The sequence below is a fragment of the Orcinus orca genome, chromosome 1 (genome assembly GCF_937001465.1).
Source record: "Orcinus orca chromosome 1, mOrcOrc1.1, whole genome shotgun sequence".
Taxonomy (NCBI): domain Eukaryota; kingdom Metazoa; phylum Chordata; class Mammalia; order Artiodactyla; family Delphinidae; genus Orcinus; species Orcinus orca.
In genome coordinates, this window is record NC_064559.1 from 148712780 (window position 1) to 148727946 (window position 15167).

Below are 15167 nucleotides of genomic sequence, written 5' to 3' on the forward strand. Positions count from 1 at the left end.
CCCAAAACCTCTTTTAATAAAAGGAGACTAATGGAAATTCTGTAGAGTTGAAAGTAAACGATTCCCAGAAAACAACATAGTAACTGCTAGACTATATCTTTAATATTGAAATGTCAGGGTGAAGAAAAACTAGATTATGTGTAATGATAATTACCTTAAAAGTTATCAGAAACATTTAAAGTCACTGCCAATATGGCATATGACACAAAACATTTGGCTTAAAAATGGAAAATATGTTCAAATGGTTTATTTGGCACTGGGAATGGCTTTTCAGTGAAGATTCAAAATACAGTTCTGTCTTTGGAATAGGGTCCAAAAGGTAAATCCAAGTCAATGTATGAAGTATTATGGTACCTTGAAAATCACAATAGTAAATATATAATATGGTTACAGGGGTGAGAATGGTGGCAAGTAGAATACCGCTGCAGGTCTCACCCTAGGTCTGGGGGCTTTCTCTGTCTCATCTTGCCTTGCCAGTTCTCATTTTTCCCACCCTCCATTTAGGGATGTTTTGGACCATGCTGGACAGTATTTGCATGTGGCTCAGTTCATCATTTTGGGCATAGAAATCTCAGGCACTGTCACTGTCATCTCTCCTGGATGATTCATAGGCAACACCAGACAGATGTTGATGGTTGTGCTCCCAGGCAAGAGCCAGGATAGCCCTTTGACTACATACAAGAGTAGTGTGAAGGTGAAAATTTGTAAAATTTGGGTGTAAAATTTAGGTTGATTCCCAATCTAATCTATTGTTTTATTGTGACATAAAATCCTTTCTTGACTTCCCACTAGCCCACCTCTTTTGATTCCCCTTAGCCTTATTTGGAAGCTAAAAAAAAAAAAAGTGAATGTTGACTCATTGGCTTTTTTTTTTTTGGCATTCCTTCTAGAACAATCCTAATTCTCCTCTAAGTAATGTAAATGGATTCCTGACTAGAAAAAGGGTCACAGTTAATAAAAGGCAAAAACGTTAACGATTCATGTTTCAAGAAATTATTAAGATTAAGGACTGGCCCTAATATAGATTCTTAGCAGGGATCTCTGGTCTCTGGTCATGAGAGAAAACCATCTTCACCAAAAAGTGGGAAGATAGAATGATGATGCTCAACTAAATATAGTTTTTCCTCTGTTCTGACAATAGATATATTTTTACCTTCAACCCAGTTCCATGCTCTCGTATCTTTTCTTTGGGTTGGTAAAAAATACCTACCCCAAATTTTATCTGTGTTTTTCTTTTTAGTGAAAGTCAGTTTACCAGTTTCATCTGAAAATTATATGTAAGGACAGATAAGGGAGTACACTATTATACAGGTGTCTGTCTGTCAATTTTTGCTCTGTTTTACTACAGAAAATATGGTGTCTTTCATAACCTCAGTTAAAATAATAAGATACTTTCTGGGCTTTCTCCAGTGACAAAATTATTACTCTCATACTCATGATAAGAGCTTACATCTTGTACAAACTGATGTAGAATGGTGAATTAAAGAAGAAAGTAAATTTTAAACATTTAATTGTGTTCTACTTTACAAATAGCATACATAAAAGCATGCAGGATATAAAGATTATAAATATATAATCTTTTAAAGTATAGGTTCCTTTAAAAGATTTGAGTATATGTAGTTTATTTGTGAGGTCATCCAGAAAATACTGGTAGGGGAGTATGGAACTATGATTAGAAAGTGAAGAAATTTAATTGTGTTATCGAGCACATCAATATTGTGGACAAAAGATGCTCAGTACTGCTGGAGAACTCTGGGAGACAATACAGAATACTCTTCAGTGATGTCACATTCAGTGGGTAGAGGAATTTGATGCCCATATTTAATTGTCTTTAACTCATAGCCTGCCCTCTTAATAATAGGTGAGAGTAACAGTTTCTTGTAATAGAAACTGTTGTGTATCTGTAAATGCTACAGATGTGTATCTGTAGCATTTACTACTACTCATGGTTAATAAAAGTAAGTTGAATTTAGATGTAGAAACACATTTGATGGTGGATTTTCAAAATCAAAACACATAACAATGATCATGAATAATAATTTAAATACCAAGACAATATTTCCAAATGTATCTGAAATGTTTCCTTCATATGCGAAGGAAACAGTATGGCTTGATCTTCCCACATTCTTCTTCTTTTTTTAATTTATTTTTTAATGTATAAATATCACTCTTCCAGTGTGTTGATTACTGCCTCTATGGAATTGAAGTCTGCATGATTACTTGGGTTTGGGTGATTATTTTTGCTCCAAAATAAATTATTTACTAGTTGGTATTATGCTTAAAGATTAATAGATGAAGATACCTAAAAGAGAAATATAAAAATATAAACTGTGCTTCGTGTATTGTTATTTACAAACGTATAGAAATTACAGAAAAATGCATATGTGACATCCTTTGAAATGCAGTATGACATCTCTTTTTCTTAATGAGTTTACCACTTTATGTGATCGTATCAGGTGAAAGGTTGCCGCTTCAGCGTGGATGACAATGAAGTAATGAAAACAAAACCTCAGTTGTGTAACTTTCTTCCCACTTGAATTATACTATTTTCTCTGAATTATATAAACTTTTAATTCTATGTATCATTTTTTCTAAAAATAGCATCTTGATCATTTCTGCAAAACAGCAGTAGAATGATCTTATAAATAAGGTTCAATAGATTGTTTTCCCATGGATATTTATACTATATGGTGGAGAAGAATTACATTCTGTACTGTAATTGGAGAAATGTTGCTTGTGATAGTTTAAGAGGTCACATACTTTCTTATACTTCCATGTTACTTGTTTTCATACCTTCTCCTTCAAAATGGAGTTCAGACTGGTCTCATATTTATCTTGATCACAGTGATAATGATATAATAGGAGGTTCTTAAAATAGCTGTTGACTGATAGGTTCATACATATTAAAATTAAAATATGTTTGTTTCATTTTTTGGCTGAGACCTTAAAAGTTTGAGGACAAGACAATAGTGGCAAGTATTTTTACATTCTTTTGAGTTTCAAGGCTATGGTTTTCAGATTTGCATTAGAAGATGGCCAAAACCCCTAAAGTGCCACAGATTGTATTTGAATGGAAGTAGGGTTAAGAATATGTCTTTTCTGGGACATCTCACTAGTCTCACTCAGTCTACCTTGCAATTTCAGTATGAAATCTCATTTCTATTAGTTTCATGTTATTACTTTCATTTGACAGATATGGAAACTAAGGTTTAAAAGGTTAAATAACTTGAAAATTTCTAAAACAATAATCATAAACATGATAGCAATAAGGTTCCTCTGTATATATTACTATTCAAAGACGTGCCATTTTATAATCTTGTACATTTTTCTTTCTTGTAATCCATTTGTTAAAAAAAGATACATGATTTTAATAATGTTTAGTAACTGAATGATGCTACATATCCTAAGAGGTAAGGCTAAATGGATTATTTTGTGATATATCCACTGAACCTGAATATAAATGCCCTCAGACATAGATAAAAAGAGGTTTAAATTTCATATAATAAATAACATACATAGGACACATGTACTGCTTATAATAAATTTGTGGAATTTATCATAGGGACACGTAAGCCTGTTAAGACCTACTGAATATGACTTTAAAGTAATGCTAATTCCAGGGCTGGGGGTGTGGGGTAGGGACTATGTATCATCTGTGGACAATTTGATAGCCTGTGATATGTGTAACCAATTGTTCTTATTTACATTCATTTGCATTGTGAAAAGCAATTTTACAGTTTTAGTCAGACTTAATAGGCAATTTGCAGCTGAGTGCCTAATGGCATAGTTACTTAAGCCTGCCCCAGAGGGGCTTTCTAGAACTGATATGAGACTAAACCTTTTAAATGTTCAATTGAACATCTTAAAAAGTCAAAAAGTCTTTAGCTATTAGATCCAGTTTGCATTTGCTTTGTCTTATTGAATGCCTCTGAAGACTACCTTGTTGTATTCAAACACTATTTCTCTCTGTAAGTGAGAGATTAGATTCTATAAAATATTATAGCCTAAACCAGATGCGTATTTCTTCAAGGCAATAATTGAAACAGATACCAGGTAGGTCGCAAGTGTAATAAACATGCCTTTGATTCAAGACTTGAAACATTTTTTTCCTTGAATAAGGTATATATTAATATGCCTAAAATTACATTTTCTTTCAGGCTTAAGAAAATAGAACTTTTGCAAAAATAACTTATTTTTCCAGCTCTTTCTCATTTACAAAGTGTTTTCATTACTCTATCTCATTTAGTCATTTCTACATCTTCTCATATGCTTTTATTGCCTCCTTTGTTCTTATTGAACTTGGCAAATTTCCTGACACACAGTAGGCATTCAATAAATATTTATTGGAGTTTAGAATTACTGAGAGTTGCCAAGGTAATGTCTTGAAGAGTAGCCAATTCAGTTAAATATTGAGTTTGTAGGCTATGATATTGTCAACTTAATTGGTGATTTATACTCAGTGGGGAAGGTCATCTTTAGTTGAAGAAAGTACATTCCACCCCTTTTACAGCTGACTGTGCCAACATAATGTACACAATTAAGGTCTCTGGGTTCGGGTATAGACAGATCTTTATGTGTTCCGCTTTTCTATAGAGAGCAAAAGGAAGAGAACTTGATAGATAAAGCTACCATCATATTTTGAAAGCCATACAAATGATCTCTCCAGAAATTTACATAATATTTTTAGAGAATTCTCAAAATAGTCTAAGCGGCTTGTATTGGTTTGCTCTACTCTGCATTGTTTAAGACATAACACTCATGGGAGAGAGGAGAGAATCACGGGCTTGAGAGGATTCACTAGAAAAAATATTGATGTACTCCAAAGAATAGATGCTATCTTATGTGAAAAGTATTCCTATATGTTTCATGCAGAATGGAGAGAATACGAAGTCCCTGGACTTGCCTTTGTCTACACAGCTCCAAGAAAAAGTGGGTTGCTTCAGACTGCTATTAACACATGTTGCTTGGGGTTCTCAGACACTTTCCTGTGTACTACTAGAAGTAACAGCAAAAGATGTTTTTGCAAAAGTTGACATGGATGCCATAATTCTCCTAAATCAGGAAATTGGGTGTGTGAAGTAGAAAGAATCTGAGGTTTAAGAACAAAGGTCTGCTTTAGAAGATACAGGTAAAAGTTCACATTGCGCTACTATGGAGAAAGTCACTTTCCTGTAGAAACCTATACCACAACTGCCAGATGAGGTTATTAGTATCCATTCCATGAGGACATCTGAGGATTAAATGAGATTTATGCCAAGAACTTAGTGAAAAATGAAAATCAAGACATAAACCTTTTTCTAGCACCTATCACATTGCCCGGTGTAAAACCAGGGCTTGTTAAATGTTGGATAAGCAAAGGAATAAAAGAAAGGACAAAAATAGGAGTTGTCTCATCCTGTGCTTTACATAAATATGTACAGATCACTGTGGTCTCAGTTTTGTGAGACGTCAGTTTAGGGAGTAAGTCTGATAGCAGTAGGGATAGAATGAGAACTAGAAGAGTAGGTAGGAGTCACTCTAGGAGTAGTAGTACGAGAATAGTTCTGGAGTTATGAGTAGGATGGCAGTTTTACTACTGAAACAGACTTTTAAAAATAATCCAGTACATGCTTTTATAACTGTACCTTATATTTTGCTAAAAGGAACTTAGGAATCATTATACATATATAGACTTTTAATTTGGTGTCTGTCAATTTATCAAGAGAACTATGAATAAAGAGTTCCATTTTTTTCTCTCCAAATAATAGTTATGGAAATAAGTTTTTGATGGCACACAGAAAAAGTGGTTGTGTGGTCATTTAAAATGGGTCAGAGCTAAACATGTAAGTACAATAGAATTTTGGCCTTGAATCTGCTCCTAGAATGAATAGCTAGTGCTCACAGGAGTCTGGGAGGTGCTGTGGATGGGCCTGCATCTTTAATCATCAGCATTACTCCTGGAGAGGGCAATTCTTCTAAGTTCTAAATGTCCATAGTCCACTAGAGCATTTCAGCTTCCCAATGTTTTCTTCTAGGTATGTTTTTAAACCCTTTGTTTCTGAGTAAGACGGTTATTCTAGTTCTTCGGAACATAGCAATGACACAGCTGGAGTTTCAATGAAAACAGATTTGTTGGAGTTCCTCGGCTTATTGTCTTTGTCAGAGGTCCTAAGAGATATCACTCTTAGTAGACTTGGGTTTAACTCAAGCTTGTCGTATGACTGCTCTATCAGTTTTATTGTTCATAGGATATACTGGAAGTCAACACATGGCACATGATGTCCAATGCACATTATTTTTATTCTTTTTTGAGGGCAAAGGAGTATTAGAGAGAGAGAAAGGAATAGTTTTAAATTAAGTTCAATTAAGTATCACCTAAAAACACAATAAATGAAAAAGTGAATTTCCATATAAAGGAAGGAGTTCTCTTATTTATTTATATGTTACCTTTCAATTAGGTGGTCTAATGAAGTCAAAGAATTTTTGTGATTCTCTCCCTAACTCTTTAAATGTAGGTCCTAGATCAGCAACATCAGCATCACCCCAGAAGATTGTTAGAAATTCGGAATCTTGCACCCCATCCCAGATCAGTTGAATCAGGAACTGCATTTTAATGAGATCACTAGGAGAATTAAATGTTCATTAAAGTTTCCTGACCTGTGCTGTAGACCAGCCTCTCTTACTTTACAGGTAGGGAAACTGAGACCTAAAGAAGTTAAACCACAGCCTCAAGGTCATGGCCAGTTAGTGCCAGAAGTAGAACTAACTAGCGTCCAGATATTCTTTCCCTTATACCCATTAACAATCCAATGGATGTACCTTTACACCTGTTGTGTTTAATGGCCTGGGTCGGAAGTCATTCTATAAAGCAGTAACTGGGATAACAACATAGAGCCAACTTAATTCTTTGAAACAGAAGAGAGGATTTTGCTATTCCAATCAGCCAAGGCACATTGTTCCAGGGGAATGAGTAGCAAGTGCAAACAGTATGCAACAGAAAAATTTAGGACAAGCGAGGGTTGTAGCCAGGTAAAACCACCACGGTCATGGAGTTCAGTACAGAGCTCCCTTCGCTGCATGAAGAAATAGCAAATCTTTCAAAGGGACTTGCAGTGGTTGGAAATGCCTGACCTGCCTAATATTTCTCTTTGCAGTGCCATTCATTGAGAGAAACAAGGGATTTCAGCCTGTACCTGCATAGCTAAACCCGCTTCTCTGCTGAGTGATTAGAGAGCAGTGTGGGACTGCTTACTGTAAATGCCTTAATAGAATGAAATCAGGGATGTCATTCTTCTTTCTAAAATGCTGATATCCATAGAGAGATGTAAATCTAATATTTTGACATATTGAAATTAACAGCTACAATGGTTATTCAATAGTTATTTGCATATGACTATTTCATGTCCTGGGACCTTTTTAAAAGCTTAAAGTATTTCCTGAGGAAAATTGGAAACTCAAGGAAATGGAATTTGGGAAATAGATGGCATCTGCCCCTGTATTTTAGTGCTTTTTACTATAGAATGAGAGAATTTACTTACAGAAATTGTTTTTAGATTTACTATTAATTAATTAATTAATTTATTTATTCATTTATTTTCATTTCAGTTTTTCTCCAAAGGAATTTAGGCAGCTTCCTGGGACAAATTCATTAGAAGATAACAAATAAAATTGTTAAGGAATTAGGGTCTAAAGAAAAATGAAGCTGACAAAATAAGACAGGCATGGGGCAATCCCCAAAATGCTTACCTTTATACACTAAATAAAACTGAGATATAAATATGTTTTTCAGCTCCTTATAATCATGAAAAAATAATATATGATCTGTAAGAGGATTTATGATTTCTGTAGCAAACAAGATGCTCTAAACTCAAAACAGCATTTCCTGATCCTGTGGCTAGAAAGTTCTGTGATTTTTCTTCTACAAAGGAAGCACTTTAAGATCAAGTGTTTTGTCTCACATGATACAACTCTCAGAATAGGCAGGTTTCATATAATTAATCTTCATTTTAAAATTTGCCGTTAGATAAAATTTAGACATGCAGTTGATGTATAGAATGAATAATATAATAATTTTTGAAGGGCTAGGAATTTTGTTTGGTGTAGGCAGGACTTTCACTACTAAATTTAGAAAATACATGTTAATTTACAAATTAGCTATGAGGAGCTACTGATATGTGGTTAGCAGTCTATATAAGAGGAAAAGATATACTGAAAATACACATGGCAATGAGAAAAACAAGTATAAACCAATGCATCAGACCTAACTACCTAAGCAATGTGAACACATACTCTGTAGGGCACTTAGGTGACATGCAGCCATTAATTGGCTAGTTGGCTTTCACATGCTATCAATTAATCTTTGAAACCATTAAGGCCTGGCGTGGTACTGGCAGAAAGCAATCACAGTAATCTTTCAAACTGGGAAACAAGGATTATTCTACTAATTAGTATTTTCTCTTTGCTGAAAGCAATTGAAATCTATGTTGGTATAAGCATGCAACTTTTAGCAATTCTCTGAGGGCCTCCTTTCAATTGTTTCTATATTTCCTTTTCTCTTTTACATTTTCCTCTTGTTTCATCTTTTCTTAAATGTGTTTCATTTTGTTTAGTTTTGTTTCTAGTACAACATATGGTATTTTTTGTCAGCTAATAGGAATTTAATTGTCACCGGGGATTCTTATTGAAAAGTATATAGATACTAGAAATTCTGTAAATATTCTAAAATTTTATATAAAATTCTCTAGTATATGTACATGTACCACTTCATTCTGTAAACATTTATTACATGACTGTTATATGCAAAGCAAGAAAGTAAATCTAGACATGTGGCCACTGCCCTCAGCTTGATTTCTAGCTGAGTAGGTCACCATGAGACAAGTGATCATTTAACCACAAGTATAGTAAGTGTAATGAAGGGGAAGGACAGTGTTATGGGAGCACGTAGCTAAGGGCAAGTAGGGAAATCTTTCCTTAGGAAGTGCTTGCTGAACTGCGATCTGATGGATAAGTAGGGATTAACTATGGGAAGGGCTGTGTGAGGGAATAGGGGGAGAGAAGAGTTTGGGGCTATGTCAGTTATACGAAGCAACATCTCTGAAGGCTCTGAGAAGGAGCATTTCATGTTCAAGGGTCTGAAGGAAGGCCAAATAGGCTGTAGGTACAGTGTCTCAAGAAAAAGAAAAGAAAGAAATCATCCCACTGAACCCAGCCCCATTCATTGCAGATTTTCCATTAAAGAAAGCAAAATCTAGTGATAAGTGCTTTCCTGGACCTCATGCAGCTAGACACTGCTGACAAGGCCATAGCCCCAGATTTTCAACTCCCAGGCTGTGTGTACTTGCCCTATTCTATACAATCTGCTCAGAACTGCTCCTTGAATTTCCCCAAACCTCTTTGACTTCCCCCCCTCACTATACACAGAACATCATTAGTGTAAAATTATAATTAGAGAAATAGTATCTGCCTCAAGGAATGTGAAACACACTTGGCCTAGTAAGAAGTATGTGAAGAGCGCAGTGTCCTACTTACTGCAGCCTGTTATTTCTGTAAATACAGTAATTTGGAGAGAAGGAAAAGGGCCTAAGAGCCAAGGCTCTGTCCTGCTTTCTATAATAATGGCCAATATGATAGCTTGTAAAATCTCAATTAACAGCATAAGGTAGAGAGAAATGCTAATCAATTTTATCAAAAGGTCTGGTGGGACCTTGTTTTGTATCCAAGATTAGTAAGACTAGCTCTCCAGAAGGAGAGAGCTGGGATCTTGTGTATTCAGGACACTAAGTCACATTGCCCACTGGCACATGGGATCATCTGGAACTGGTCCTGCCCTGGCAGGAGGTTGGTGCAGCTTTTTAATGCCTGTCATTCAAGAAACAGCAGCTCATAGTTGTATGCTCATAAATGCATTGCCTATAAACTATAAGGCTTTCATAGAGTGGGCTCCATTAAAAAATGATCCAGCTATTTAAGCCTGAAGGCACATTTCAAGAAGTAGAGATTGTTAAGTAACTTTTTTTCTTCTAACAAAAGACAACCTAATATTGAAATCACTGAGTTGCTTAAAAATTGATTTTTTTTGCCTATTTTTATTGTTGTTGTTGTTGTTTTTAATGAAAGGGAGACACAATGAATAGCCTTTCCATCTGAGCTTTTGTGAGAGTGTTTTTATGGAGAGTAAATAAGTCAGTCATTCCCACATACTTACTTGTCTAGAGAATCAGGTAATGTTTGGTTGAAAGACCTTATCCCAGAATGTGCTTCACATTGAAATATTGAAATTACTAAGGGTGATTTACAGATCTTAATGATGATTTTAGGGGTAACATGTCAAAAAGCAAATATGGAAGTAAAATGAAGTCACATATTAGAATATTATACAGCAGTTTGAAATGAATGAGTTACAGTGGCATGCAACTATATGAATGAACATTAGCAACATAATAGTAAATGAAAAAAGTTATGAAAGATTAAATACTGCATGCTAAAGCTAAAAAATTAAAAACAACCTATTAATTTTATAAATGCAGTAAAAATACATAAAAATAGATGCCAGGTAAAGATGAACATGGGATTTGGGGTGATGGTTACTTTGGGTTAGAGAAAAGGCAGTAGTATAATTGGGAAACCATACTGTTAGACAAAAGTTGTTGCCAAAGTACTAGTTGTTCTTTTAGATGGTGGATTCTCGGGTATTTATTTCCTTTTCAAAAATAATCAAATAACTATAATAGATTGATTTTAAAAATGTTCTGTTTTTTCTTGCTCTTTATTCCTGCTTCTTACAGTGTGACTTTGAAGTTGCACTTTGCAGGAACGAGAGAAAAAGATCCCAGAGATAACAGAGGGACATTCCTGACCCTGACTGGTCATTTTAATTGTGCCTTTGGAGGGAGAAGAGATAAGGAAGCATGGCCTATCTGCTGTACTGAACTGCAAGAGCAACATATAGCATTTTGGGAGATCTACAGGGCCTCAGACTACCTGTAAACTTCCATATGAGAAAAGCCTGTGTGGGAATAAATAAAGCATAGACATTCCAAATTATGACGTTTTCTCAGATTATATGCTTTACGTTTCAAAGCTGTGTGGCACTTTAAAGATTAGGATTTATTGGGTGAAAGTGATGTAGAGCTGTGGCAGCGGGAGTGAATCAGAATTGCGTGGTGTTGGGAGAAGGCTTTTAACAAAGGCATGATTTTGATGTGTGTATTTGTATTATATCCCAGGTCTTCAAACAGTTGATCCTGGTCTCCCAGCTCATAATGAATCCTTTTGTTTACAATTTCAACAGAGGATATTTTGTGAGGGAAAAAAAAGTATCTTGCCCACATTAAAAATCTACCTAATTAGAATACAAGATGGGGTGGTGCTTGGTTATTTGTAGTTTTGGAAATCTCTGTTCCCCATGTATTTCTGATTACAGCTAGTTCAATATCCTTCTTCCACTGTACTGGTCAGTACTTATATCACTAGTACCTTCTTTCTTCAGCAGTGATCATATAATTTTTAGGCTTAGGGATTCCTGTCTTAGAGTATTATGCTTTCCAGGGATATGTGCATTTTACGAAGAAATCTTTGAACAATCTTTCAACATACTTTTGCTAATGAAATGTCAGAGATATTGGTATCTATATGCTGTTCGTCTGAAGTCAGCCTATAAACTGACGTGGGATGTAATGTTCTAGCTGGGGTGCTTAAAAGTCATGTTGTTGCTATTTGTACTAAAATAGTATTAGTGGTATCGCTTCTGAAATGACATGTGGAATTTTTATTTCATTATCCAAACTGGCCTCAGAGCCGCACTGTCTAATAGGAAGACAGGGAATCAACACACTGTTTCAGCAAGGATCCAGAGAGAAAGATAATAACTCATTCTGTTAGATCCCTACTGCTGGTTCAACCAAACATGGCGTCAACTCAATTATCTATGCTGATGGAAGGGAAAAGTGACCTAAGTGATCGAAAACTAGAAAAAGAAAGAAAGAGAAAGTATTGCCTTGATAATACAGAGAAAATCTTTTTAAAACAAAATTTTAAAATTACCCTACTTAGTTCTTTCAGAATTCAGCTCTGTTTTCCTCTCCCCTTGAGCCATTAGGATGGGGAGTTAAGCATCACTTTGCATAGTGCAAAATAATAGTATTAATGGCAAAAACAGTAGTAATACTTAGCATCTATTGAACACCTAATTTTGTCATATATATAGCTATAAAGAAGATATGCTTATTTCTACTTTGTTTTTTCAGTGTATGAGTGTGGATTTCTTACCAGAGTAAGAGCTAATTTACCTGTACTAAATGGTTAAACAAAATCGTTTTATTGAGCAACTACATTTTCTGTAGCAAATGAACATCCATTTACTATGATACCACATAATATTTATGTTTTAAAAGTCAAATAATATTAAAAGGTTATAATAAGGGGTGATAAAAAAAGAATTATGATAAAAATCATAACCATCTGCCTTTCTCCTTCCACAGATCTAGAGTCCTTCTCTACAGATAAAACTACTTTACAATCTTTTAGATATTTCTTTGGGTGTTCATACTAACAAAAAATTTAAAAATGAAACTGTACTGTTCTTTTTGACTTTCTGTTTTGAAAGATTAGGATTTTGCCTTGTTACCTTTTACATTAGGCATCTATTATTTTGTAAACTCTCCCAAAATTTAGTAGCTTAAGACAACAGACATGTATTATCTCACAGTTTCTGAGGGTCAGGAATCTGGGAGCCATTGTACCTGTTTGGTTTTGGCTCAGGGTCTCTCATGAAGGTGCAGCTGAGATGTTGACTGGGGCTGGACAAGCCGATTCCAAGAAGCCCCATTCATGGGGCTATTGGAAAGAAGCTTCAGTTCTTTGCCACATAGCCCACTTCACAGGACCCTCAAACCTTTGAATATCCTCAAAGTCATAGCAGCTGGTTATCCCCAGAGCATGCACATAGGCACAGGTGTTCTTGGGTTACAAAGATACTGTAAATTTTTATAGCCTAATCATGGGCATGACATACCATAATTTCTGCCCCATTCCATTGGTCATACCGAAAAACATCAATGCAATGCAATAGGGAGTTACCTGGAGGAATGAACACCAGGAGGCAGAGCCACTGGAATTCCTCAAAACGGCTGGATATCACAGTTTGCAGCACTCTATCCCTCTATGCCTCGTGCTGCCCCCAATTTCTCTTACTTACCCAGAAAATCCAATGTGGTTATATTACAATTTTATTTAGATCAATGCTCAATTTATATCATATGGCTATGGGAGGTATAATTTGAGACTTCACATGTCTGAGAATATATCCTAACTCAATTTGTCAGGGCATAAAATTCTAGGATGAAAATAATTTTTCCCACAGAATTTCAAACACATGGCTCAATTTTTGTTTATCTCTTGTGGTTGCTTTTGGAAAATCAGACACCATTTCTATTCCTAATTCTTATATATTTCTTTCTGGAAAATTTTAAGGTCTTCTCTTTATTTTTGGTGCTTTGAAATTTTTCAGTGATGTACCTCATAAAGTTGCAGATAAAATACAGAACACCAGTTAAATTTGAATTTCAAATAAAAAATACTTTTTTCATAGAAGTTTGTCCCAAACATTGCATGTAACATATTATACTAAAACATCATTGCTTATTTAAAATTAAAATTTTATTGGACATCCTACATTTTGATTTGCTGGATCTGCCAAACCTAGTACATTCCCCACCCCCTTCCTCCCTTCCTCCTTTCCTTCCTTCCTTCCTTCCTTCCTTCCTTCCTTCCTTCCTTCCTTCCTTCCTTCCCTCCCTCCCTCCCTTCCTCCTTCTCTCCCTCCCTCCTTCCCTCTTTCTCTTTCTTTCAACTGTGTGGGAAACCCTGTTAATCAGTTTGGGGAGATTAAATAAAGATCATTTCTAAACTATCTTCTCCTCTTCGTTCTCAATTCAGTGCCTCACACACATGCTCTCTTTGGGGGAGAGGGAGGGGAATTCTTCTGGTTGTAAGTATGGAGATGGGACTTACACAAAGTTCCCTTATTTAGATTTTCAACCAATGGTCTTGCTTCAGTCACATTCCAACTATTATCTTCTCTGATACCTCATGGCTATAACTTGTGCACATTTCAATGGTTGTGTGCCCTGAACTGGCTTGTATCTCTTTGTCATTCTTATGCAGGCTTTTAGATTTTAGCTTTTAGAACTTAGTTTAATTTTGCTGAGTTAAGACTGTATTCTTTTCTTTTTCTGAAGTTTTCTGCCCTTTCTTACTGCTTGTGTTAGATTGAGGTCATCTAAGAGGCAGACACCAAGATGGTTTAGATGTGTCAGAAACATACTACTCCTCATAGGAAATGCCTGTGAGGAAAACTGGAAAGGGACTTGAGAGAGCCTGGGAGATCTGTCAGACTGTTTTGCAGGTCAGATACTTTGGAAGGAGAGAGGAAAGGAAGGAAAGTTGAGTGGAAGAGCCTTAGGTAGCAATGCAATTTTAGAGAATTCAGTAGAGTTGATGGGACTGACCAAACAAAAGTCACCTGTCAGAGAAGTCCACATCTCCCAGGACCTGATCTACATTAGAATTCCTTAAAAGCTCACTCCTTGGCCAGGAGCAACTTATGGGAAATGTGGTCTCAGAGTAAATGCAATGGTAGATTCAGAGTGCAGCAGCTGAGCTGTTGGTCATTGATGCTCCCCACAGTAGAAGACCTGAGAGGTGCATTTTCATGGCTACAATATTCCTAATCTTCCATTCACTCTATCCTTGTGGTTTATGTATGTAACTCCCCCACCCACACACATATATGTAGTAGCACAGAATTTTGTGTGTGTGTGTCTATATATATATATAGACACACACACACTGCAAACACATATATACACAGATATGTTTATATATATACATGTGTGTTTATATATACACACATGTATATGCTAATACACAGGAAAACATATATATATCATATATGACATGTGTCTGTATATAAGCACTCCCAAGTTATGAAGTTTTCTCAGATTATTTTACCTTCCAAAGCTGTGTGGCACTTTAAAAATAAGGATTTATTGGGTGGAAGTGATTTATGGCTGTGATAGAGGGACTGAACTATTGTAATAAATGTAGTTATTACTGTTATTCCCATTTTATTTATGATGAAATGCAAATTGATGATGAAAGCAAATTTCTCAAGGTCACACAGCCAGTTA